Source organism: Tyto alba, unplaced genomic scaffold (genome assembly GCF_018691265.1).
Source record: "Tyto alba isolate M040663 unplaced genomic scaffold, T.alba_DEE_v4.0 Super-Scaffold_1000006, whole genome shotgun sequence".
NCBI lineage: Eukaryota > Metazoa > Chordata > Aves > Strigiformes > Tytonidae > Tyto > Tyto alba.
In genome coordinates this window covers 20,798,566-20,822,303 of record NW_024881272.1, presented here as the reverse complement: position 1 = coordinate 20,822,303, position 23,738 = coordinate 20,798,566, and the positions used below count along the sequence as shown (strand labels likewise).

The following is a 23,738-nucleotide window of genomic DNA, read 5'->3' as shown; positions in this document are numbered from 1 at the left end:
CCTTTTTAGAGTCATGGATTAGAATTTGGAAATACCTCATTTCTAGCTAACCCTGAATCCATACATCTTTATAGGCCTAACTTCTGATTTTCAGAATCTTTGAATTGGGCCTTAAATAGTCATACACAGGGTATTCGTCTCACATGCCCCTTACTTATATCTCACATATCTAATCTTGTTTTACCTCTTTTTTAAAAAATTCAGTATCTAGTGAAGAAACAATGCAATTTGATCTCTACCCATAGATACACCATGTTTTAAATTATAACACTCATTCCGATTGTCATTTCTGCCATTAGATACAGCATATCTGTATCTCCAGATGTAAATTGCTATGAATCCACTGAACCTTTGTCCTGTAAAATTTTGTGCATTAAGATTGTTTAATAAGCTGAGAAATGACTTAGCTTTTTAAATAAATCTTTAAATTGTGTAGGTTTAAATCAGAGAGATGTTTTGGTCTCTGTAATCTATAAGGAACTAGTATTTTTCTAATGAGACCTTAAGACCCTTCAAAGAATTTTAAGGATTTTTATGAACCTCTGTATGCATTCTTTGGCTAGATTTTGGCATTGTTTCAGTGTAACTCCAGTACAACTCAATCAGTTTATTTTATAATTAAAAACAAGGAAATAGTAACAAAAATGCATAATATATGGTACTTGTGTTTATAATAGAAACATCCATAAAGAAAGAAACATGTTCTAACTCTTCTCATTACCCCAAAGGGAATTGCATCTTTAATCACACAAAGCACAACGGTTTTCTAATTTTGTTTAAAGTGTTTCAGTACTTACAAAAACCAGATCAGGTTATTGTAAATCTAGAGCAAATTAGAATCATTGGCCTCTGCTCAGCTGTATTCAAGAATACTATGTAAATCATAAATTTAATGGCATACTAAGACACACATCTGTTTCTATTTTGTAGAAGTTAATAATCTAACTTCAGAGTATTTAAACATTACTTTCATTAACTGGAAAATTGTGAAAGATAGAGACTGCTATAAGTCACAATGTGTTGCTACATTATGCTAAGGGAAATATAAAAATTGCGAGTCTATACAGTAAAGCATAATTTTCTGAGAGATATGTGCCATTGTCTGTTTCATGACCTTGCAGCTCCTCTGTTTTCCAGGGAAAACATCACTTACACAGAGCTGCACTGCTAAGTAGAATCTGCACCTGCACATAGTAGATTTCAATTTATATTTTTAGTAGCAAATGTCTTTCACAACAAGGAATAGATAATACCTTAATTCCCCCTAAACCTGTATAGATAACAGCCTAATGACTTTTCTACCATCAAAGTAAATAATCTGCAGATCAATATGCATATTGCAACTGATTTTAAATATATTTTTGTCACTAGAACTAACAAAAATGTTGAGCTGCATAGACCAATTCCCAGTATATACTTATTTTCATAAACCTTACTTTTTGGTCAAGCATATACACTATCTCATAAATTGCTTCATACTATAGTTCTTACTGAAAAGTTTAGTTTATTAACAGATTAATACACTATCCTATACTGTATCATAAATTAGGTGTCATTCACAATTTATATAATTTGCAAGGAACCAATTGTGTTTGATTTGTTAGAGAAATACATCACTGTTTTCATCTTTTGGTTGTAAAGACACCAGTTTCCCCAAAGGAAACAAATATATTACCATATATGTACTAGTACTTTTGAAAATGTAGCTGAATTCAGTCACAAGGCAAAATAGAACTGGTCTGCCAACTTTAACACTGTAATAAAAGATCTAATTTGTCAGGTTTACTATGATAATGGATTGTAAGGTGATAAATTTTGACCAATAAATTCCTTGGAAACTGAAAACCGGGTTGCACTAAGCAGCAAAGTTAAGATATGAATAATATTAAATTAATTCCTTATTCATAAAAATTACAATGTCAAAAACGTAATTTCTTGTAGAATTTTTTCACTTCAAATAATCTATTTATTAAAAGACATGCAATCTTTGGGAAGTCAGATGTCACCTATGTGTTGTTTTGTTTGTGTTAAAATTACCCATGGTAGTAGATACTTTGCATTAAAGCTTAGGGTGCATAAAGCTGAATGGGATTTATGTAAATAACTGTATGAATATGTATCTCACCTTTTACCAGTACTAATTTCAATGAGCTGTATTTGAGAGGGAATTATATTAATATATACAACTGATAGGGAGTTTGCACATTAATTTTACTATCAACAAAAATTCTAAAGAAAGCAAATTAAACCAGTGTAGCCATATAGAGATGCGACAGGAAGAGAAAACAGAAAGGCAAAACCTGGCACCAGAATGATACAATGCGAATTTGTGTCTTATTCTTCAGTAAGATTCAGTGGCTGCATATGCAGGAAATTCTGCTATTCCTGTGTAAATGCATATGGAGTTATCACTTTGCTTTCCAAGCATGCAATACAAGCTGAAGTATGTTGTCTTAATGATATATTAAATGTAGTACTATGATTTATTAGATAAAACATGAAAAGATCATATTTTGGTGCAGATTATTCAACAAACAGCAGCCAGTGCTCATAGTGAGGTGGGGAATAGCATCTTAATTAATTATGGAATATATTTTAATATTTATAATTAGCAGTAGTACTAAGCAGTCAATCGATGTTCCTCACAACGGGAGCATGGTAGTAATATAATTCTTTGACTGCAGTGTTTTTAGAAAGGCGTAACCATACATTCAATCAGATTCAAATACTATTTGTCAAAAACATTGAGGTCTGTCAGAAGTAAATGATCATTTAATTAAAGAAAAAAAGGTGGAATATCTTTGATCCCTATACTTTAGTGATATTAATTCCCATGTGCTGCAGGTGTTTGTAATGTATAACAAATCATTACTGAAACAAGCTTTTATAGGCAGTTTCGGTGAAGGAAAATGACTGTTCTTACAGCTGCCAGAGTTACACCTGGCAACATAACACAAGCATGACAAAATGTGAACTAGAAGATGTAAGCTTTGAAACAAATCTAGGTCTCCCTCTCCATGCTCTGCCTATGCCAGCTGAGATGGATTGCAAAGCAGCCCTGATGTACAAAATTGATGGGGAGGGGGGAGAGACTGAATTTGCTGCTGTTTCTAGGCTCTCTGACCAGTGATCCATGATGCATCTCTGGTATCCGCTCCAGAGGGAGCCAATCACGTAACTGTCAGCATTTCAATGGCAATCAGTACCAAGAGGAAAACATATATTCTTATATAAAAAATATAAGGGACCAAGTCCGTGGTATAAACTGCAAAACAAAATCAGAGCAAGTAGAACCAATCAACTGAGGCTATGAGCACTTCCAGAGTGGCATGGAAAACTGAGAAACAGAACCAGATGAACTGTATGTAAAGCATGTCTTCTACACCGACTTGATTAAAGCTACCAATTGAAAATTCTAATTTAGAAAAGAAAACAACAAAAAGCCCCACTGTTCTCACAGAGTAACACCTAGTAGCACACTGGGAAAACAGTAAATGTGAACTGAAATATGCAAGTTTGGGAACAAATATGGCTCTCACACACCGCCTTTCAATAAGGGAGTTTGAAAGTTGCAATCATGAGATGAGGAAGTCCCAGTGGGAGATTCTTTTCTGTTCATGATTGATCGTGAGCACCCTGTTCTTTCCTGTTCATAACCTATTACCATAGCTTTGAACTTGATTACTGTGACTATGGACCAGAATTTCATGTAGCCATCATAGAGAATTACAACTAGACTCCTGAAGAGAAACGTGGAAGAAATTGAAGCCCTTAAGTTTAAAACCCGCTCTGCTTCAATGCTGCCTAACCTGGGGGAGACGTCTCTGTTCAACAGGCACTTCTGTGTTTTCATATTAAATTTTCCTACAGCTCTGATGCTCCTCATGCTGAGTATTGCCTCGGTCAGGATAAACCAGACTAAGGAACTCCGCACCTACGTCATTGCTAAAGCTGTCTGTGAAACAAAGCTGAGCAGTCAAGTCAAAGGTGACAGTCATACTCTAAGAGCAACTGACACCTACCAACACAGTTACCCTGTCGCTAAACCCAACGATAATCACCACTTTCTTTTAAAGGTGTAGCTTTATTCTACAACCAGCAATTAGAGACTTGTCCAAAGTGTGTGAAACAGGATCAGTTCTCTCCTCTGCCTGAAGGGATTCAAATGCGTTTTTCTCCCCAGCTAAACAGTTCTCTAACCCACAGCCTGATTGGAGATAGAGATATTCTCCACTTCCGTTAAAGTCATGCACCAGGCACAAAATGATTCAGGATTCACTGGGCTAGAAAGTGAGAACACCAGCAGGAACATGACTCTGTAGCTTAATGATTTGGGCAATCAGCTGGAATGGAGAGGCCCGAGTTCTGGTCAGTGGTCCACGAATTTGATGTATTTTATCCCATAACTTCTCAAGAAAGTAAATTTAACCTTGGCCCAAATGTATGGGTTTGTAGAACTGTGCAAAGATTAATATCTCTTCAAATCTTGGCCTATGTCATCAACAACATGGATTTTAATAGTGCCTAGGATGATTATATTAGATGCTTGGGTAAGAAGAGAAAAGCCTTCATGGATTCATACTTGCAAATACAGTGGCTTGCCTTTGAATTCTCCATCCTTCGTTCATCTTTTTTTGCAACACCTTTCATTCTGTGACACAAAAGCAACAGAAGAGTGGCCAGCACCCTAGGTACTATTTTAGTTAAAAGCACTCTGTAATGAATGTAAATTCATTCTAGGTCTGCAACTGGAGTTTGATAGAGCAAATCATAAGAGGTATAGGAGTTAGCACAGACATCCAGTCCTCCCGTTCAGTTTCAAATCTTTCTATTCTGTTCTATCAAGCAGTAGGGTAGCAAGAGGTGAGGAGAGGTGGTGAGAATACACAGTGACCTCCACACATGCCAGTCTGAGATATGGGGTACTCTCTGGCTGCAAACTATGGAGTGAAAGAGATACAGAAATTTAGCAAAGTCATAGCCCATTGTCTAATATAGTTGTGTAAGGGGGGGGAGGAGAAGGAGCTCCCTACCTGCCAGGCAAAATTACATTTATTTTAAATAGAAAAATCTATTTAATTTCCTACTATTCTCTGGGGCCTTGCTTTTTTCCTTAAAAAACAGTATTTGCTGCCCAAATGCAGAAGTAATGCCTATGCAGATAAAGCAGTTGGAGAAAAGGGAACATAGAAATGTGCAAAACTATTTGGAGAATTGGGATCTCATGACATATCTCTTTCCCCAAAAGCTCAGCACTGCAGTTCCTTTCCTGGTATGATCGTTTCAGCTTCTGTGCTGAGCTTTTCATATGAAAACAGGGAATTGTATTCATCTCTTTTTAAACGTGTTCTGCTACGTGACTCCTAACAGCTCAATCTTGAAAACTCTTTGGCCTTTATAAATGCCTGCAGCATTAAACTGTAAACTTTTCTCCACCTACATACACCCGTAAATACTCAAAGCCCAAAGTAAGGAATGTACTTCTTCAATAACACTGAGCTCCATTGCTCCCCCAGATTTACTTTTCAGAGAGTGGAGAGGCAACTACAATGTCTTAGCATGGACGTAAAAAACTGCATCTAAATTCACTGGTAAAAATCATATTGATCTCTTATAGTTTACTAATGTGATATAAAAATTCTGTTTCAGAATACGTAGTTAATATGGCATACACATGCTTTTGTTTCATAGCTGCATTTTCTCTGAACAGGGTTGTTTCTAATATTACTTAATTAAACAAAATTAAATTAATTTCTGTCTAAGAAACAAGAAACAACAGCTTTCTTGAATAAAATGATCTTCATTTTCTTGAAGCTATTTAAATTAAAAACATGAGTTTCTACAGTTGGAAAAAAACCATCCATGGTTAAAATGTTTGAAGCCCATCAATCTCTTTAACCACACAGCTAATGTGTTCCTTCTGTTTTCTTTGAATGAAATCACCATGAGTGGTTAGATGTTGATTTAACATAAAGCAAATGGAAATGGGTGTTTCCTTAGTCATGTGTAGAATTTATTTTTAAAAACAATTAGCAAGTGTTATGAGTAAGTCAATGATTTCGTCATTTCTTAAATAATTATATAGATTATGAGTCATTAAAATTGATTACTGAAGTAAACTATGTAAAATGCAAATTCACATTACATTTATTTGTTTGGAACAGCTGCAGAATTCTCTTATTTTATTGATGGTTTTCTTTTTTTTTTCCCAAGTGACACTAAAATCAATTGCTTAGTTTAAAAGACTTTAGTTTAAATTGTCAAGGTGTATTTCCAAACTTTTAAGACAATACATTGGATATTTCCTCTTACGGGTTGTATCATTCACACTTTATTTATATAAATTTGTCTGCGAAATTAATTGGGGATTTTCCTAAATAAAACAAGCAAAATTTTGCCTTTTCAGTTTTGTGTTGAAATAGTAAAATCATGTAATGGTTTGTTACTTTTCCATGTACCATAGAAAAATTTCTGCATTATACCAATTAAGCCGTGTCTTTGTATTACACCGATTTTTGTTGATGCTACTGCACTATATATATACAACCTCTTCTGTCAGTCTTTGCTAACATTACATCTAAGTTCATTGATACGTTATTCACAGGAGTACATACAGATAGGAGGAAATGTCAGTTGCTAGTATTTAAAGTTCAGTCATAAAACTCCAGTAATAAAAAAATAGGTTGCATAAAATCTGTGTAAACCATTTCTCATGGGGGAACTGACACTTAGAGCAATGCAAAATATTATTTATTAAGATATTAAACCATTTTAGATCAACCTTTTTAAAAATAGGCAGATGTAAGCTGCAATTCTACGGCAAAAAAAACTCTAATGGAGTCTACAAGATCATATTACAGACATCATAATTTGGCTAATTTTTGCTGCAAGTTAAATCATCTTTCTCAAATGCATCTCCTTCAAGTACACAGCTGACAGTTAAATCTTTTCCAGTTGTTACTGTCCTACATGTAGTCCCTAGAAATGCTGATACACAGTTCTTATTATTTCAGAAATTACTACGAATTTGCTTTTAGTTTTTCAAAGACATGATGCAGCAGGTTCACCAAAGCAATTTGAGAGCAATACACATAGAATATACAGTTTAACATGAAGCATTACAAAATTTAACATTAGTAAAAAGGGCAAATAATGTATTATAAAATTACTTTGCTAAGATCATAACATTTCTTGTACTGTTTTTGAGGTAGATATTTCACACTGTTGCAGCAAAGCAAGACTTTAGGGAAAATTTACTTGTCTGTATTTACTTGTGGAGTCCGTACGGAATAAGATACATATTTTATAGGGGTATGGCAAAAAGCAAATAGTATGTAGTTTTAATGGTGAAAATAAACTTGATTTGTTATAATTCCTTCTTATACATTAATATTCAAATCTGGCAATAATTGTGGCTGAGTAAAAACTAAAGGATCAGATTCAGGTATGCCATGGGTATATGTTTTAAATAGATGCTGATTCATGTGAAGTAAAATTAATCACTTGAATAATAATATTTTACTTGCCAAAACAATATGCACCTCTGCCAGGTATTCTTATATCTTAATCCAGATTTAATGAGAATTAATGGAAACACGTGTTTTCAAAACAAATGCTGAAAGGTCTCTGTCTGCATTTTTATCAATTGTTTAAAGCTCAGTTTTACAACTTAAGGGTTGTAAAACTTAGAGTTGTAAAACTCCATTTCTGCATGGAGAAAGAAATATGATTCCAGAAGTTTTTGATGAAAAGGGGGAAAATAAACTTCAGTCCTGCAGTTGAATCCACGTAGGTGAATTCACTTCAACTTCAGCAAATATTAACACAAGGCCTAGTTCTGCAGTTCTTTTCAATCTTTTTGTGGGTAAAAAAATTTTACAGAAACCAGCAGACTTTTTGCTCCAAATAGAAAAATTCCTCTCTCACATCCTCTCATAGGAAAACCGCCAATGCCACATAATTCTTGTACTCTTGACTGCTTTCTGGCTAAATCCTGCTCTCATCAACTAAGCAAAAGGCTGTTAGATCAGGGATATCACAGTTTATCTGCAATTACATTTATTAAAAAAAAAAAAAAAAAAAGTAGGATTTGTTAATTATATGTTTTAAAACTCTGGTAAAATGATAGCAAATCAATATGTGTATATTTCTGTGACCCTCTTTTTAAGCATGTTTCCATAACAGATGTATCCAATCTTTTCAGTTAAAATCAGTTTCTAATAAAATACATTAAAATGCTTGTACAATTTAATTCCATTAGAAATGTATAAGGGGTTGCTTAGGGTTTATACAGATATTTATAAGGATATTTTCAGCAAGAAAGGGCAGTCAGCTGTACTAAGGATATGCAAAGGACTTAAAAAACTGGGAAAAAAATAGCAAACCTGCTCTTTTGTTACATTTTGCTCTTGCAGTCACCCGTACTTTTAACTATATATACTAGGTACAAAACTCATGATCTCTTCTGTCCTCCCATGCTGGGTTTGGTTTTGAGGCAGTTTGGAGGTTTAACCCAGTTGAAACCAGCCTCAGGAGGACACACTGCTGGCCATGGCGCAACCCCTCCTGTGGTCCCAAAAGCTTGGGACTGCTCTTCCACCTCCCGGTCCCCTCGCCAGGTCCGGTGGGCTGAGGCAGGGCAGCGTGGCTACAGCATGCCCAGATTCCGGTGCTGTTTGGACAGTAATCCCTGGGATTATTGCTAGCACTGTTGAAAGTTTAATGTGGTTTTGCAGAGCCCTGGACCTTCTTACTACCCCACGTTGCAAAGTCTTAAAGATCCATTTTCCTTTGAGACATGTCATGCTTCTCTTAATACAGGTTACAATTTTCTAAACAGCAACACCAAGTACACAGGTATGCGGAGAAGATAGTTAAAAAATAAATCATTACCATTAACAAAGGTAATGACCGTGATTTCCTGGTGTGGCGTGGGTGTTTTAAAACGAGTTGTCAATAGGCTTTGGACCTAAAAGAGCCGGGCGAGCCCCGCGCGCAATGCCGCGGGTAGAGGCAGTCGAGGCGGTTTCACCCCGCGGCCGCAGCCAGAAACGGGTGGGAAGGGGTAACACACCCCCCCACCCCCACCCCCACCCCCACAGCGGGGCGGCGGGGCACCAGGACAGCTCTAGCGCTGCCCTGCGCCGTGACCGGGCCTCTGCTTCCCGCCGTGGCCGGCGCGGCCCCGCGCTGCCTCCGCGCCCACGGGCGCTCCCAGCGGCCCTCGACCCCCGGGGCCTGCTCACGCCGCGCTCCGCGCAGGAACGCGCCCTTGCTCGTGCCCAGCTGCTTCTCCCCTGACCTTGAGGGGTAGCAATTGTTCATGTTGCACGCCTTGAAAGGTCAGAGCGGATGCTAGGTTTTTTGCATCAATACAGAGGAGAGGAAAACAAACCAAAACAACCTACCGACCACCCCAAGCCCTGGTTTCTAAGAGATTTTTGGAAAGAATGCAACAGCGCTACTAGACTGCGTTTTGTATCTGAGCAGAGGAATGAGTCAACTTAGTATCCTTTAAATCGTTTCCAAGTGCTGTTTACCCTGTCCTGACATGTTTTCCCTAACGCATCGCTGTGCCGCCGAGCCCGTTCCCTGACGGCTGGTGCGGGCGGAGCGGCGCAAGGAGCCGCGCTCGGCGGGCCCGAGCCGGGCACTTTCCACGCGAGGAAATGAAGGCGAGGAGCCAAAGAAGCCGTGAAAGCCTCGGGGAGCTCAGATCCCCCTTCCCGCCTCCCCCCCCACCCCCCAGCAGGTCGCCCAGCCCGGTGAATTGATTTTGGGCGCAGATGGGGAGGGCGGAGCGGGGGGAACACCCAACACCGGCGCAGCGAGCGGGCCCGGCCCGCGCAGCACCTGAGCGGGCCCCCCCGCACAAGTTTCGGTGCGCAGTGGCGGGTGCGCGGCCGCGCTGGAGGGTGCGGGCAAGGAGAAAGTGCCGCGGAGACGCCTGCCGGCCTGCAGCGCGCCAGCAGCCGCCGGGGACGGGAGAGGGGGCGGCGGCAGGCCCCAGGCCCCGGCCCCGGGGCCCCAGGCGCCGGGCAGGGGCGCCCAGAGGCTCCGCGGCGGCGGGCGGGCGGCTCCGCGGCGGTGCGCGCCCCTCGGCCAGCCGCGGCGGCGGGGTGGGCAGCGGAGAGCTCTGGCGCGCAGCCGATCTGCTCGGCCCTTGGTGCCGGGCGGCCGGGCGCTCGTTATTAGCCGTCACACCCCCAGCTGGAAGAAAGGGGGGGGGGGGGGTTAGGAAAAAAGGCAGGAAGGGAGAGATTTTTGTCCTTCGCCGGTGCCGGTCTACGTGATAATATGTTTATATGATTAGCTGAGCCCAGGGGTGGGGAGCGGCGGGAGAGGGGGTGGAGATTGGAGGGGGAGGAGGCTGGAGGTGACTCCAGTTCAGAGCCGGCGGAGAGTCTGTGTCAGGACTTCGCAATCCCCAGTCACACACGGAGAGGTGCATGAGCAAAAAGCAGGCTGCGATACAATTCATTGGGATTTTTTTTTTTTTTTTTTTTTTTTTTTGGTGTGTATGTATTGCGTTTTTCCCATTGCCGCGCGCGTTACTCGCTCAGCGCCCCGCGCCCGGTCTCCAGTCGCTGGCGGGGCAGCAGCACCGGGAGGAAGAGGAGAAAATCCGAGGAGAGGCCAGACTCGCACCCCGCCAGAGGCCAGAATGTCATCCCGGGAGATGTAAATCCGGTCGGTGCGAGCAACAGAGACAGAGAGGTGGGGGGGGGGGTTGTCCATTGTAACATTTTCGAGTTGTTCCCCGCTACTCCTGCTGCTGGCATCGCCTCCTCATCGTTCCACAGAAAGGACTTCAAAGGCTGGGCACATACGCCGTGCACTGCGCCCGTCGTCCCCTCCATTTCGTTTTCTCTGAAAAATCGAATTTTTTTTTTTTTTTTTTTTTTTTTTTTTGTGCGTGCGTGCGGGAGCCTGGCTGTATCGTACGTTTCGTGCGGAGCGGAGTGTCGGAAACTGCAGGAAAATGTTGACTTAGCCCCAGAAAAGCCTCCCGGCTGGCTGCTTGGAGGAGAAGCCGCCGCCTGCGCTGCGCTGCCCCAGCCCGCAGAGCCGGCTGCCGCCCGCTGCCCGCCCCAGCCCCAGCCCGCTCCCCGCTCCGCCGCCGCAGCCCCGGGACTCCCTCCGCCGCACTCCCCCGCGCTCGGCGGGCTGACCCGGCTGGCGGGTCCCGCCGGGGCGACAGATCCCGGCCCGCCTTCGGCTCCCGGACAGAGGTAAGCGGAGCCCCGCGCTGCAGCCTCGCTGCTCCTCTCTTCCGGCGCCTGACTACCCGCTCCTGGCGGTCCCCACCGAGCCGCCGGCGGGGAACCGCATACTTCGGGGTCTGCCTCTCGCCTCGCCGGTGCCCGAGGCCCCCCCCGCCCCCCCCCCCGCACTCCCGCGGGGTCCGCCGCCCCGCCTGCCGCCGCCGGAGGAGGAACGTGCCCCTCGGTGAGGCCGCGGCCCTCGGGCAGCGCGGCGGCGCCCCCCCCGCGAGGCCGCTCTCCGCCCGTGCGGAGCCGGCCGCTCCGCAGGGCCGCCCCCCCCCCCCCCCCCCGGCCCTGCGGAGCGGTCTGCGGCAGCCGCGGCGGGTCCCCGCAGCGCCCCCCCCCCCGCCCGCCGCCGGGTGGCCGCCCCGCCGTGGGGGCTGCGGGGCCGGGGGCCGGCCCGGGGAGCAGGCCCCGCCGCGGCTCTGCGCGCACGGCGCAGCGGGGAAAGTTGCATCCGTTCAGTAAATAATTACCTGTTGCGGGTTTATTTTTGTAACTCAACCGGGCGTCCGTCCACCAGCCCGTGAGAGGTGCGTGTTGGGGGGTGGCTTTGGGAGGGGGAATAAATCACCCTTTGTCGGCTGTGGAGTGAGAACAACTTTTTTTTTTTTTTTTTTTTTTTTTTTTTTTAATTTCTATTTATTTTCACATGTAGAAATCTAGGGCCATCTGGAGACAGAAAACAGAGTGTGTCATGAGGCACCGTTGCTGTGTCTGGCTCTAAAAATAACATCTTGTTGTTAGTCTGCGCTAGCCCTGCTGGGGTTTGAGCGCGGTTTGTCAGAAAGTAAAGCGATCTGCTGGTGCTCAGGTGTGTTTTTCTTTGCATAGAAATGCCCCTGTGCGCGACGGAAGGAGTCCTGCAGAACAAATGTTCTGCTGTTTGGTTTCCTCCAGACGCTCTGGCTCCCTCCTTTTGTTGCTTGCCACGAAAAGAGGTGCCATTTCGCATCATTCTGCACAAATTGTTTGAATTAATGCAAGTGTGAATTCTTACCGTTTGAAGGAGGGTATTAGCATATCAAAGGTTTCTTAGCTCCGGCTCAATTGAGAAAACTTCAGCTTGTCTTCCATTTGCTTCCAAGCAGAGGCCCAAAGGGCAGTGGGAATTGTAAAGGGGTAAAATGGGGAGGTGGATTTGGGTTATGTTTCTGAACTTTTGCTGTTTTGCAATTATGCGAGTGAAAAACAAGGTCCCTTCGATGCAGAGCCCTTGCGAGTGCTTGGACAATTACACTCTATTGATTAATGGCTTGTTCTGAGGAAAAAAAAGTGACCTTTTATGATAGGCACTGTTGCGTGGTTTCTGATGTCTCCTCTCTGTTCGGGGGGATTTAGAAAGCCCTTTTTACCGCACTCATGCTCTGGGTATGGCCTACACGTTAGTTCATGAGGGGACTGAATGGGGAAGATCTTCTAATTACTTCAGAAAACAAATGAAATCTTGTAATAAAAGACCTCTCGATTCCAGACCTTTGAAACAAATATGCTTCCCTCCTTAATGGGTGGGTAGGCTGGAATAATAGATATTTTTAGGGAGAGTTTTAAAATAAGTTTTGATCACCACCGGCCATATGCTTCCACCTCCTTTTTATTCTAGAAAAAGTGAAAATAAGTAATTCTTGTAATTTTATTTAATCAGTGATACTGTGTTTACTAAGATAATGTAATTTGTGGTTTGTATTACCCTATAATAAATTGAAACCAAGTATGGCAGGAGTGCTCTTTTGGTGGCTGTGTAGAACATTTATCACATTGTAAGTTGTCTTATATGGCTACATATTTGCAGTTTTTTATTCTTTTGTTGATATTTCCTTGAGTCTGAAAGGGGATGTGGCCTGGCCTACCCTATTATTAACTTTCCAAATCAACATTCATAATCTTGCAACCCAAAAGCCAAGCAAAATCCAGTTATCTGTCAATAAGTTGGGACCTTTTCCAGGGACCAGATGTTTCTTGAGGACCGTATTCTGGTTTATATCTCTGGCAAAAAAAAGAGCTTCATGCCTTCCTTGCCTATTCCTTTCTTCCAAACATCTTACTTGAATGGTGCAGTTATTAAAACATACATTTTGTGTTTTTAAAAGTTGGTTTAAGTGCTTGGTATTGGTCTGTTGTTTTGTTGTTTTTTTGTTTGTTTGGTTGGTTGGTTTTTTTGTTGTTTTTTTTTTTTTTTTGTTTGTTTTATTTTTTTTACTGTTTTGTTTTTTCATGTTTGTGTGTTTTGTTTTGTTTTTTTTTTTTTTTCCTTCTGGTTCTCCATTTGATGACTTGGGGGGTGTCTCTCTAAGCTATGAAAGTGAAGTGCCTTTAGACTAGGGTATTTTCACTCATGCTTCAATTTCCTTTCTTGTAATGAAGGAACTGAGTATATATGGTATGTCTTGGTGAAAACCCCTGCATTTAATTAAATAATTTATATAGATTTTTGTTATTCTTAAATGGACACGACCATTTGGGCATTTTGTAAATAAATGTGTTTAGTGGTCCTAAAATTGCATGTCATTAATTTCAGGTAATTTTAAGCAGTTTATTTACCTAATGTCTTCAGCTGTCTGAAGTAGTACCTTTTGGTGGTATAAAAGGAACATATTGATGTAATTGCCATTATCACACTTAAGTTGCTGTTAACTAGTCTGCTTTGAATGCAGAGTGCTATAAAGAAAGCGCATTATCCTTTCAGCTATTAGGGATAATCTAAAAATTGACTTGAAAATGTTGCACTTCGGTTTATGTGATGGCAACCCCAAATTCGACAAATCTCTGAAGGTAAAAAAAAAACATAGTGGAAAGAAGATTCTCAACATTCAGATGACAAAATTGGACCACTTAAAGAAAAATTAATGTGCTGCAGCAGCACTTCAGCTGCCATTTTCAATCACTGTGGGTTACTCTGTGTTGGCAACAGCAAAAAAGCGTAGACGTTCAGATAGCTCTGGGAGCTGGTAGTTGGGGGAATCAGGATATTGAATCATGTGGGGTAGAACAAACCAATTACTTCAGGTTTTGACTTGAGAGTTTCCAGTAAACATTTTTTTTTTCTGGCTTTTGGCTCCCCTGCTCATTAATAGACCAACATCAAAGCAGGCAACCAAACTTCCAAATGTTATAAAAACTAATGTAAAGATACAGATCTCACATGTAGTCTTGCAAGTCTTAATTTAAGACAAGCAGTTGGAGTTTTTATTGCTGCAATTTTCACAATCAGCAGAGACATTAACACCAGGCTTCTGGGTGTTTCCCTTCTTAAAATGAGCAAGAGGAGAGCTTTAAAAAACCCAAACTTTGCTTAGTTAGTTCTTACTTGATCGCTTCAGAAGCTTTCTCAATGTTTTATTTATCTCTTACTGCTTTTAATGCATAAAGTCAGGAAAGGGGGTTACTCAGGAGTTCTAGTCTTTAGCAAGGAAGCACCTTATTAAAATTTAAGTAAGAAAGGTAGTATAGTCTTAGGAGTTGGTAGTCTTTGTGGTTAATAATATGTAATGATATGATTATTTTTGTTTTGGAAAATGCAATATGTAGACATGACATTTTGATTAATATATCTTTTAAAAATGGAAATATTTACGATGAAGAAAAAATGCTGCAGTCTTGAATGATAGCTCAGGGTCCAAGGTCCATAATTTTCACTTAAGGATGTTGGAAAGAGAAGTCTAGCTAGGCAAAATATGTATCAAAGTTATATTTGCAATTCATATCTATACAGTGTGTCATAAATTCATACAAATAATAATGCCCATCCAATATAAGTAATTGTTTAATGTTTAGAGAGGGTAAAAACATAATCAGAGGTTTTTACCAAAATTTGGTCTAAAAAGTTTATGTATTTCCCAGACATTATCCGTCCTGTGTCCGCCTAAGTTGTTGACATACATGTAACAAAATACTGTTAACTTCTGGTACAGCTCTTGCTAAGGATAGCACCATGCGTAATAGTAATAATGAAGAAAAACCTACCAATAAGTACTTGGAGATATTTTATAGCAAAAAATTCTCTATCTCCTCTGAATTTCCACTAAGGAATATCTGTGGATGACTGATAATACAAGAACTTGAAGTAATGATTAATGATTTCACCTGGTGAACTGCAAGAGAAGTTAAACTATGTCTGGTGTATAATTGAAATCATATTCATGCATAAGTTGACAAGCAGTCAGTTATAAAGCAAGATACTTTAGAGCACATCCTAGTGAAATTTGTAGTCAGATGTTACTTGGAGATGTTATGCTAAACAGACTCTTTCAAAGCATTTTTTAGGATTGATGTTTGTGATGTACAAAAGTGATTTGAAATTGCAAGAAATTCACCTTTTTAAGTATTTATGTGCAGCTTTTAAAAGCCGTCTGTTATTTTTTTAAAACCCTCAGTTTGAAGCAAGTAAAAGATTTAAACCATCACGCTTGTAATTGGATGTCAAGAAAACTGGAAAAACAAAAAGCTATTTTAGGGCCATTCTCAATACTACTAACAATCGTGTTTAATATTTAAATAGTTTTCAAAGATAGCTGCATTTTGTTTCCAACAGTTCCTAAAATAAAAAGTAGTAGGGGGCTGTGTTGGAATATTGGTAACTTGTGATTTAATGTGAATATATACCTGGTTTACAAAATACTTCCAGTCTTTATTTAATACACATTATTCTTTTTAACATTCTTCATTTAAAAGGTGAAAGATGACAAGCTTAAAGCCCTATTCAATGAGTTAATGTTTTTTTTCGTCCTGTAATGTACAAGATGTGTTTCTACAGCATAAGGCTGTGAAGATTGTGTCGCTTACTATAAGTGATTTAGTTACAGAAATACACTTGCATAATGAATGGTAAGGTCTTACAGCATTCTCTAGATATAAACTGATAGTTAACCAGAAATTGATTCCTTAGTTAAAAAAAAAAAGGCCTTCAAATTCAGAATCGTAGCATCTCCAGGTTATGGATCATTACATTAGATGGAGTATTTTATGGGTTTTAAAAGCATATGTAATCTGCGTGGGTCATGATTTCTTTCCTTTTAATTTTCATAAGGTACTGTAATGATTCAACTTACTCTGGCCTGCTACTTACCCAGATTATTTAGAAAGGCATAATAATCAAAAAACATTGCAGCCTGATTGTAGCGAGCTCAGTGCTTAACACCTGCAGGTAGAGTGCAGTCTCCAGCAATATGCTATTGATTGTTATCGTGGCACAAAGCGAGTTTAAATACAGTTTGCTTAATTATGGCAAAAATTCGGTTTTATTAGTAAGGTACTTCATGTTCGGGGAATGTTTTGCATGTTTGTCTGCTAAATGGAATCCCTTCACACTTGTATAAATTTGTTGAATTATCAGAGCAGGTAAGAGGAGGAAAAAAAAAATCAATTTACCCTGAAAAACACCAGAAATAAGATTACCTTGACTATTAGGAACTTGCCAGCACTGTCTAAATTGCTTAATATTATCAAACATTGCCATTTTTCATGTTCAGTAAGGAGGATATTGACTATTCTACATGTCCAGGTCTGCTATTTGGCTATTTCTTTATAAGGTATAAGCACGTCTTATTTTTATTCCTACAATAGAAGTTACAGATAAATCGGAGGATCTAACAATAACTTTATAGAATAGATGGAATAATACCATTCACTGGAGAAATAGTATTTACTTGAGATAAGTGATCACAACTAGTTTTTTCTTCTGTCTAGCTTGTTGTTCTTGTAACAGACAAATGTAAATACCTTACCAGACATTTCACAGTGAAAGGCAAGAGATAAAATGTAATTACTTTTCAGGGTGGCCCTGATGATGCCCATGTTCTTGTCTGTAATACAAAAAAAAAATATCTTTGCTCATCACCTCAGAATATGAAGGCCATTGTTACTTCTGAATATAAAAATATTTTCTGATTTTTAATGTTGACCTCAGTCTTTAACTCTTCTGTGTAAGCTGGTGTCCTTATAGCAGTAAATTCTAGTCACTGTTATCCAACGGAGCATTTGATAGAGCACCTAATGGACTCTGCTTCTGTATTTTTCTTGAATGCATAACATCTTGCTTCATTCAGTCACCAAAACTAACTTTGCTACAAGGACAGGCAACACGACAAGTTAGAATCAATGGACCATTTGTAGGTCACAAAGTCAGTTTACTGGAATTTCAGAGGAAACTGGTTGAAAAGAGAGGACAAATGTCACTTTGAATAGAGATGTTTAAATCAGACTTCTGCCTTAGGGTAAAATTTAGGTCTGTTGTAGCCTAGATGTAATGTCTCCCTCTACAGAGCACAGCATTAATCATGGCTTGACAAGTGATCATGGGCTGAGAAAAATAGGGCCTGTCTTAGTTGTGTGGTTATTTTTTTCTTCTAATCTTAATCTCTTAGGAGCACATTATAAACACTAACATTTACACAAAAAGATTTAAGTATCAATGTCTGTATTTCAGTAGTGAAAGTAGCTCGCTTCAGAGAAAATCTAGTTAGAGCTAATAAGAAGCTACTTAGGTTTCTTACGTAGGTGCAATATTAAGAATATTTTCCTTTTAACGTAATGCAGTTTTTTTTGTCCGAGGAGATTTATTTTATGCCATTTCTTCATACGAATATGGTAGAGTCTAGGTCTGCCTGTTTTGTCCCTTGGTGTACTAAGTAACTTTGAAATTACTGTCTTTTTGCTTTAACAGTGTTTTACAATGTGTTTGCCACCCAAGAAAGATACTTCCTTTTGCCGGTGTGGTAGTGTAGAGGAAAAGTGGAACAGTTTTTAAATGTAATTCAGATTGACTTGACACTGATCAATGTGTATGAGATTTTTATACTATGTTTATATTTTAATGATGTGTTACTTGGCCACAGTGAGCTACAAAAGCTGGAATGAACACTGCTATTTAAGATCCTGAATTCTGATACTGTACAAATAAAAGTGTGTTTAATATGTTAATTTTTAAATTAGGGATGTCTTGATATGTAGATTAAGTGTTGCGAGTATTCATACCTTTTATGGTGAAGAAGATTGGTAAAGAAGGGAATTTTCATATTTCTTGGGCTTTCTTTGGTGGGGACAGTGTAGGTAGCAGCTGAGCACTCAATGTACACCGCTGCTGGAGAGGTGTATCTCCTTAATGTACAGTTTGATTTGTATCTGCAACTGCTGAAAAAATGGATAATATCAGCAAAGTAGAAGGAAAACAATTTATCACTGGAGAATTGTGCTTTTAAAATTAGACTACTTCTGTGTATTTACTTGTTTCTGGACATGATAAAATCGCAGATCTCTCATTTAGGGTAGGCTGCTGCTTTCCTTTGTGCCTTCTGTTGGTATTTTCCTGTCAGTTGACACCTCAAACCGATTATTGTTTTGAATCTAGATGACAGAATAATCTAACGCCGATTACTGCTAAAAATTGTCTCTGGCAGCTGGGGAGGGGATGACCGATCTTATTTCTGACTACTATACTTGCTTTGCTGTTGATGGGATATGGTGTAAATAGAGAGAGCACCCCTTACTCTGAAATTAGTGCTGCAGCGGTGGCGAGAGATCACGTGCCAGAAGGAGATTTCAGTTCATCTTTCTCTATTCTGTTGCAGTATCGTATTTGTCCTTTTTTACAGAGTAGCAGTCTACACTGGTGTGAACAGTGTTCAGAAACAGTTACCTCGCAATAGGCAGCATTGCTTCTAAATTAAGTGACATTTTAAGAAAAGATTCCTGAGAACAAGTTCTGCTGTTGACTCTGCATTTCGCTGGCAAATTCCCAATGCCTGTGTTGATGGTAGGCAGAATTCTTTTCATCTGATCCAGGCATCCTTTTACTATTTTTTTCTAAGATTAATTTAGACTTTTTCTACGTGAAGTGGCTGATTTGAAAAACTTAGATTTCCCAGAATGAGTAACGATCGCATCTTCAGTTTGAATAAAGTAAGTGTTCTCCAGAAGACCATTTCATAACTAATTTCTTGGTAAATTTGTCATTTAAATATTGCAGGGCAGTGTCTACCGCAGCTTGGATTTACTTCAGTCTAATAGGTATTTCTTAAATGCAGACTGACAATCAGTGAGGCTGGTTCTTGTGTAAATCAGTATAACGTGCTTAAAGGAGGGAAGGTGCCTCGGCAGTTGAGGCGTGTTGCTGGCTGAGCAGCTGTGCCAGGAGAATGGGCTGAGGCTGAGAGCTGTTTTAGATAGGAGGGGAGTTGCAGGCTGACATAATTTGAAAGTAAGAAGAAATCCTTTTGACCTTCAGGCAATAATCTTACCGGTGTTTTAATAGAACATAATCTCTCCAAAATGTTAGATTTTTTTTTTTTTTTTTTCCTGCTTTCTTTACTTCCTCATTCTTTCCCTCATTTGAGGAGGTGTATAATAGTATCTGATAATAACCAGTTGTTGATGAAACTGTTAAAGGTATTCCAGTGGCAAGGAAGAGCGCCGTATGCAGCAATCTCATCATCTTGAAGTGAACACCCCAAATTTGTCCTACATTTGTCCCCTGTAATAGCTGCAGTCATACTAGAATATCATGCGTCTTTTTCCACTTTTTTTTTTTTTTTTTTTTTTTTTTCCAGGCTGACATTGAAACCTTGAAAGGTTATATTTTGGAATTTATTTTTCCAGTAAAAATTAAAGTCACACAAGGCATATGTGACTTTATGCCCTATGCATATGCATTTATTTGATGAGTATTCTTCATGAGTCCAATGGTACTACTTGCAGAAGTAAATAAAGTGGGATTTGACTCTGTAAAAGAAATAAAACCACAGGCATACTTGAATTCTTTCCATGTTAGAAGAGAAATTAATGTTGCCTGGTGGCTTCCCAGTTTTTTGAGTGTGTGCTAAAGGTTAGATAGGAGGAAGGCTTAATTTTGATCTGCTTAATATTTATAACTTCATTCATTGAAGCTTTTTTCCATTTGCGTTGAAGAGGCTTTTATCTAGAAAGCTCATGCTATTATGGTGAATATGGTAAGGGTAATGTCTTTTGGAAGAAATGTAGTTTACCTCCAGTTGGATGAAAACTACATTGTTACTTCATAATATGATATAAATTGATAGACACTTTTAAAATTTTCAAGATAACTTACTATTTAGTTCAACTGCTTTTTAAACTTTGGTGGAGTGTATGTGTAATTGTACCCAAAAGTGGCATTGGGTTTATCTCCCAGCAGTAAATAGGATGAAGGATGCTGCTGTTTGTTTGGTTTTGGGTGAGGGAGATGTATCAGATAGGATTAATTTGTTTTCTTGTTTGGGGTGGTCTTTCATTTCTGTTTGGTTCTGGGTAAGCAGCACAATTTCTTTTTTTTTTTTTTTTTTCGCCTGCCGTGAAAACATTTGTGTGACTTTGAAAAGGAAATCTGTGTATTTTGATGTGGGAAATACTAAAGCTGCATGTTTAACTTTTCTGAGGCAACAAGAAGAGACACAGAGCTGGAAAAAAAAACAAAACAAAACAAAACAAAAAAATGTTTTCTGTGATAACTCCTTACATCAGTTAACATTGGACAGGGATTCCTGGGGGAGTTTCTTTAAAATGATGACCGATTATTTGGGTTCCTATGCTGGCAGTTACCCACATTTTTCCACATATTTTTGCTCATTCTTCGTATTACCTGCAGAGGGAGCTTGTATATGAGATAATCAGAGTAATCAAGGCATTCAGGGCTGAATTGTTTCCAGTAAGTACATTTTCATTTCACAGTGCCTTCTCTGTTATGCAGAGCAGAAGGGCTCTGCAAGATGGCTTTTAAAAAGGCTGTCCATCAGTAACAGTAAATAACAACGGGCAAAAATTTTAAAATGTCAGTAAGTGAAAGCTGACTTTAGAAATACTTCATATTTCAAAGAAGTGCCTTTTTATTGAAAGTTTAAAAAGGAACTGAGGAAAACAATTCTTGCATGTCGAGGTGCAAGAGGACAGTTCGTATGACAGGAAGCAGATTTTTGCTGCATAAACTGTCATCTCTGATTCTAAAAATGTCAGCATGAGAGAGACAACACAGTACTTTCAGGTCTTCAGTACAACTCGTGCAGTGTAGTGTGATAGCCAAAAAGCAATAGGTAAGTCTTTTCTATTTACGCAATCAGTGTAATGAATCATAATCAGGGTGATTGCAGATGCAAGGCTCTTTAATTTTGCTTTTTCTCTGTTACAAAATATAAAAAGGTAAATGAGTTTCACCCAGATATAATTGATGAATTCATAGAGTCGGACTAAAGCAAGCAAACAGTGGTAAGGATTGCTGTCTTAAGCTTTAGAAGAATATTGACAACAAAGATCAAGGAATATCATCACCTAAGTTTATCTATAAATTGTAACTTAAAAGCTGTCTTGAAGAATCAGAAATGCTTATTTTAAATATTGATTTTCCTTAACCTAGCAAAATGAAAGAAAGGATCTGGTATTGCAGATTTTGTAATTTGTATTATAGTTATTTGGGTGGTAAGAGTGTGTGATCCTTCAAAAAGTTACGAATTCAGAGAAGAAAGTAATTCACTTATAATAGAGTTTTGCTTGCTGAGCAAGAAACATAATAGATGGTACTTAAATGAATTCTGCACTATTTATCTCTGGAAAAATGGTGGCAGTCATTTTACTTTGAAATATTTCAGTAAATTTAAAGATGATTTCCTATGATGCTGTTAGGAAGTAAAGCAGTATGCATGCACATTCCATAAAACAGAAACAGCCCTCCATAACATGCTCTCCTGTAATAAATCTGCCACATAAATTGGTTCGAGGGTTGATTTTTTTTTTTTTTTTTTTGTTAGTTTAAACTAACAGAACTTTAAACTTAACATATGTTCAGCATGATGTGGTATTAGGGTTTTAGTTTGGATTCTCTTTTTAAACACCAGGAAAGATTTACCATATCTAAAAGAGCAGCAACTCGGTGTCAATTTATTATTTATACTGGCTAATCCTTGCTAATGTGAAAAGTCAGCTTGTTATTGTAACACCAAATGGCCCTCTAAGTAGGGAAACAGTTAAGTAGATCTCCTGTAATAGGTTGTTGTCTAATAAAGAGATTTATGGTATTGGCAAGGGCTATTGTATAGGTATTACCCTCTCACAGCATGATCATGTATTATCTTAACAACTCAGTGCCACATTTATGTTGAGCATTTTCATAACAGGGTAAGAATATTAGCCACAGCAATTACACTCCAATAGGATTATAATGGTAAGATTTAGAGAAAATATATCAATAATGTCTTTTGTAGAGGTTTTGATGGGTGCTAGGAGTTGAAAAGTTGCATCATCCTTTTTGCATGGGAAAATGCTGATGTATTAGTCGTGATGAAGAAAGAGAGGTTTCTTTATTTAATCTTGTTGAGGAATTACAGGGAGGCAATGGATATAATCTTTCTTTACACTGGGTCTTTTTCTTTCCCCATGAGGTAAGGATGTTTCAGAAATTCCATTCAGTGGACATTGCCGTACAGTATGAAAATCAAGACGTGTATGTAACTTTAATTCTGTTGTGAGGATAATACTGCTGGGATTAAGATACATTTTTTAACATCCTTGTATTTTGAAGGTAGAACAATGGCAATATACTTGCTACATTGGAAGAGCCTACTTGAATAAAATCATGTTACTTTGTTTTAGCTGTAGTGTAACACACATTTTCTGTTTCAGTAGCACCAGGTTTTTCTGGTGATAAGTAACTTAGATACTTTTAAAAATTATTGCAAGCAACAAAAGTGACAATAATGTCATACTTGTACAGTTTTCATGTAAGCGACATTCAAGCTGTTCCTTAATTCTTAAAATTTTCCATCTGTTTTTTTTTAAAAACAAAAAAAGTGAGACATTAATACTCGCTCACTTGGCAGAAGCAATGTACCAGTCACATTTAGTAAAACTAATTATGTTTTATCAATAAAAAACACTTAACAGGGACTGATGGAACTAAATACATCAGGTTATACAGTCATTTATGAATAACTGTGAGTAGAACAGCAGTCTGAATGGCAATATGTGCTGAAATAGCCACACATTTTAAAATGATATCTTGAAGTATAATTGAATAAATACTGGAATAATGAATATTTAAACAAGCAAAATACCTTTCTTTCCATGATTTGCTGTAACAAAATGATAATCAGGTCATTCCAGATTAAGCAAATGTATAGATGGCAATTCTTATTGTAGAGGAACTTTACAATACATGTTCCATATTAGTTAAGTTTGTAAGACATGACATTTCCTGGATGTTTTAGATTAATTCTATGTGTAAGACTTTATGTAGAAAGATCCTGTACCCATCTGTTTTAAATTGTTACTGATTACCATAAGCCAGAGGAAAGATGCACCTATTTTTTTTGACATGAAATATTCCACTTCTGAAAATGTGCTGATAGAAGGTAACGTTGCACACAGGTTTATATGTTTTCTGGTGGATTACTGGAAAATAACTGGGGCCTAAAAACTGCATTAAACAGTGAATATTCAAAATTTCATTATTTTTGTAATCATGATAGCAATGTATGA

The 23,738-nt window shown here is 39.0% G+C and overlaps 1 protein-coding gene across 27 annotated transcripts in view; it reads left to right on the top strand.

Moving 5' to 3' along the window:
• The window catches only part of ADGRL2 (adhesion G protein-coupled receptor L2), a 395,600-nt gene that overhangs the window by 223,723 nt on the left and 148,139 nt on the right, over positions 1-23,738 (top strand). For 25 of the 27 annotated variants that reach the window (XM_042805318.1, XM_042805282.1, XM_042805303.1 and 22 more), the window contains exon 1: positions 10,863-11,231. The exons of 1 other annotated variant lie outside the window; for it this stretch is intronic. The gene's annotated coding sequence lies outside the window, so the exon portion shown is untranslated. Of the gene's footprint in view, positions 1-10,306; positions 10,690-10,862; positions 11,232-23,738 lie in introns of those variants that run through there. One more of the 27 variants, XM_033000459.2, reaches the window with a different exon arrangement.